The sequence below is a fragment of the Bombus impatiens genome, unplaced genomic scaffold (assembly GCF_000188095.3).
Source record: "Bombus impatiens unplaced genomic scaffold, BIMP_2.2 scf_0036, whole genome shotgun sequence".
In the NCBI taxonomy this organism is placed as follows: domain Eukaryota; kingdom Metazoa; phylum Arthropoda; class Insecta; order Hymenoptera; family Apidae; genus Bombus; species Bombus impatiens.
In genome coordinates, this window is record NT_176455.1 from 876,898 (window position 1) to 881,347 (window position 4,450).

General features: G+C 38.8%; 1 long non-coding RNA gene across 1 annotated transcript; it reads right to left on the bottom strand.

Annotated features, from left to right (window-relative positions):
* Positions 1 to 2,890: 2,890 nt before the first annotated feature.
* LOC117152048 lies at positions 2,891 to 3,999 on the bottom strand. The gene is made up of 2 exons (XR_004462273.1): positions 3,573 to 3,999; positions 2,891 to 3,495 (listed from the first exon to the last, which is right to left on the bottom strand). It is a non-coding gene; the product is annotated as an uncharacterized LOC117152048 (long non-coding RNA).
* Between the last annotated feature and the right edge of the window lie 451 nt (positions 4,000 to 4,450).

A 4,450-nucleotide genomic window follows, 5' to 3' on the forward strand; every position in this document is an offset into this window, starting at 1 on the left:
ACAATCGAACGATTTTTTATAAAATACGTAATAGGTTTATTGGAAGTATACAGGAAACATGCCACTAAATGTCATTTATGTTAGTTTTTACTGAAATTGTGAGTTCTTGTAGTAAATGGTAATTTTGTATTTCACACGACAAGTATATACACCAGCCTCGGTGAAATAAAGTTTTCGATCGACGTATATACACGTCGAACGCAGTTAACTGATTAATACGCAACAAGCATATACATTGATTATTTTATACAAAGTTGAAAATTCAATTGCCAGAGGTCTACCCTCTAATTCTTAGGCGACTGGAACAAGCGTTACTAAACTTTTTTTTTTGCCGGCGTGGCGGACAAAAAGGAAGTTGCGGGAAGTTGCTAAACTTCCGTGGACGACCATGGCGGTTTAAATCAATTCGAAAAGTTTTCGCCCGACGTCGAAAGAAATTTACAGAGCTTCCGGACGTGGGCTCAAAAAATTCTCGAGTCGCGCGTGCAGACGCGAAAATACCGCACCGCCACGGGGAAAACAAGCGAGATTAATATCCATTCTACGTAGAAAAATTCCGTCGAAATTTCTTTTGCATTCTCCGCGTTGAATACGACAATTTTCTTACTCGTCTTATTTTTTTTCCAAAGAAAAAAAAAAGAGAAGAAGAAAAATAGAGAAGGAAATACAAAACCATACGCGATAAGGCAAGCGATTCTGTTCCGTAATGAAACTTATATCTTTCCCGTTTCCCTCTGCGAGATGGGAAAAGGAAGGGATGCGCGTTAATCTAAGAATTTGTTTCTTTGTTCGCTCCACCCCCACCTAAATTGTTGCGCGTTGCTTTTTAATGGCTGGAAAACCGGCGAAACTTTTTCCATGCGCACACGAGCCGCGATTTATTAGGCGATGAACGGTTTAATAAGATTCAGATAAAAAGAGGCTTATGAGATGTCTGGCTAGTTGCACGAGGAATCCGCGTCTCTCGTCGCCTCCTTTTTACGTTTCTTCTTTTCTTCCTGTTCGTATCGCTTTCTACGTGGATTACATACGGAAGTCGGCTTTATTAACATTGCTGCCAGGTGGACGAGATAAGAGTTAATCGGTGGAACGTGGCTTTATCCACGCCGAACGGAGACGCAACTAGTTATCCAGATAGACGTTACATTGTCACGTAAAGCAGCCCTTGATCCTCCTGCTCTTTTTTCAATCATGCGTCCTTCCAATGGATGAACCTTGGAATTATCAGCTAAAATGTCAGCTAATTTGTTTTGTAATTTAATTTAATTATTTCATCGATTAAACAGTCTTCAGCATAGAAAGAGAGGGAAGCTTAGAGTAATTAGTTATTAGTAATTATTTAATGGATTGAACAATTCTTAGGATAGAGAATTACATAAATACAGCGTAATGTTACGATAAATATAAAATAAGTCTGACGCGTAATACTAAATAGTAAATTATTTAACAAACGATAATCTTCGCGTGGATATGCGCTGTATAGGAAAAAATGTATAGGCGTTTCTCAGTCTGGATTGTTCTTCCATGTTCTTACATCAACTCCATTAGATTTCACTGAATTTTGTATTGTATCGTAGTACAGCGAAGGTGAAAGAGAAGCGAAGAATGTCGAGAGGAAACCGCGTTTGTGAAGGTAATTTTGCTTCGTGTAAAATTAATGTCTTGCAACTCGTTTTTAACCCTCGCACTACCGACGCGCAGTCCTGTAATGGATCATTCTGGATCCAGATGCTGGATCCACTGCTCGTTCTTGTAGCGCTTTTGTACGTGGACGTTATCCGCTTTCGTAGTCCATTATTTTCAATTTTAATAATGTTTGCTTCTTCTGTTTTTTTGAAAGACGTACAGAAATAGAAATCGATATCCTTTTACATTATTTTTCAGCGAATCATAGATACGAATATATCAGGAGCGAAATACAAATAAACAATATTTATTCCGCACAGTTGCAACGTAACGTGGTCGTGAAATTGAAATAAATATTAGATTGTTTCTTTGTTAGATTGAAAAGTTTCTTTCGTTTTTTTAATCTTATATACGCGACATTTTTCATTTAATATTATTTCATTGAATTATGTATGATCCATTTCGTAGTAATAAAATATAACTCGATAAAATAATATAAAACAAAAAGTGTCGTGCATCTGTTTATTATTTCCTTATAGAACGAAAGAAACTTTTGGGATGACCTAACGCAATGATTTTTGGTAAATATCGCATCCCGCCGAGATAAACCCGACACGGTCGCCCGAGGGGTAAGGAAACATCAAACATTTATTACTCGATAAATAATTTCAGACTTATTTCTCCCGTAAATTAATCGGCGAATCAATCGGTCGAGTCTAAAGGGGATACGAAACAAAATGGATAAAAAATATTTTTTGCACAGTTAAAGGGTTAATCGAACCGGTTACGGGTTGAAAGAGAATTCTCGATGAACCATCCTCGATCCGCTACGCGAGAAACAATCTCGGTGTTGAAACGGAAAGCGCAACTTCATTTGCCGCCGGGGTCAAGGGTTGAGAAACTCTCGAGGAAATGGTTTTCAGGGAACATCGACGACGACCACGGGCAAAATAAATTTATTTAGCTTTACCACTCGGAGGGAAATAACGCCCGCTGTGTCTACCACGTATTCTCCTCGCACGATTATATCGTCGAGTGCCGCGTGTATCTCCATTCGCCGAGGATAACAACACACTGTTCGATCGTATCTTTGGTTGTCCGCTCATGCGGCTGATATTAAGACGAACGGTCGTGGGAATCGAAAGAAAGACAAGAATCGCGTTTAAAAAACATTACGAATGAAGCGAAACGACGTGTAATGAATTCAAGACGCGTGGCAAGTTGATGGAAATTCGTGTAATAGACAGAAACACACACAGATTTCTATAGACACTGAAGTTTACTTCGCCTATTTTACGTAAGATCAATTACATCAGCCTGTTATTTCAAACACTCGCTGTCTTTTCTGGCCAAATCATCGAAAATAAAATAATAATCTGAAATAATTGTTACTACTAATGATCGTTCTACGGATTTTTGAATCTTATTGCATCGAGCTTTTGGATGAAAAAGCGACGATTCTAACGATCCGACACTTAATCACATGACGTTCCATTGCGAAACTTTGAACTAACTTTTGGACAGTTAGCGAGTATATCATAGTCGTTAGTTATCATAGTCGTTAAATAAAATACTAGTTTCAAGATTATTTTGTTCGTTCATTTTTATGATTAGATTAACCAGTCAACTGCGTTTGACGAGTATACTCTGAACCTCATGAGAAGACTAAATGCCGCTGTTAACTGGTTCAAATAAAACAGAAGGATTGTATAAAAATAGGGAGAAGGAAAGTAGTGAAAGTAGTTAACACACGTTTGTCAGCTGTTGTTCGAGAGATAACGTTTCACAGAGTTTGATCGTGATTGCATTTCTAATCCCAAGATGTTAAAATGTTGGGCAAATTGATCCTCGGCAAGCCAACACCGATATCTGAAGATTAAATTTGATAAAAATTATCAAGTCGCCGCAGAAACGGCGTTGTTTCCTAATCGCGGGAACAGTCTCACCGTCAACATTCGAACTCCTCCAAAGGTATAAAACTTTCCGTGTAATATTTTTTCGCGATTAGAAGATTAAACGCAGACGCTGCTATCAGAATCTCCGGACCTTCCGAGAAATTCGGCTGGAAATGCAGTAGTGACACGGTATTAACAAGGTGATTCAAAGCTTGTGTCGCATTAAGTCGCGAGTGGATTCGTAAATCTTAGGAACTGCCGGCGAGCGAGCCAGTAGATAACGAGGCAAATATTCCAAATACCGGAGACGCGTAATTTAATCTTCGTAGATTCGGGCAGCACAAAGTCTGGAGCGCGGAACGCATTCCCGACAGACATTTTCGCTGTTGCTTTTAAAGAGCACCGTGGAACCAGCTGCTCCGGCCGAACGATGTTCTTGCGAAAAAAAAAGAAGAGTTTGTTTAGGAACTGGATAACTCGAAACGGAGCAGGTGAATTTCATACAATTCCGCGTCCGCCACGTGTAATTGTATAGAGCAGGAAATTGTATACACAGGCGAATTAAGCAGATGTTGGGTAGTTTGCTTTGAAGGATTCATTAAATGCGAAAGACTGTCTGAATGAAAGGCAAACGCCGAGCGACGAATAGAATTATTGGCGTAAGACAGATTAGGTAACTTTGTGAAATTTCTAATTTTTTTGGCAACTGTTTTGGCAAAATGTAACTTCCGTGTCTTGAATTTAAACGTGTCGCACGTTACGATGATTGCAGATGTTTGTGCTAATTTATCTTTTCAGGAACGTAATTGGGGAAGAAAGTTTAAACAGAGATTTGTTGCGCGTTTTAAATAATAGGTCGAATATTTTAGTTTACATATTTGATGTATTTTTGCACGTTATGCGCTTTCCATACACCGTCGCATATTTAA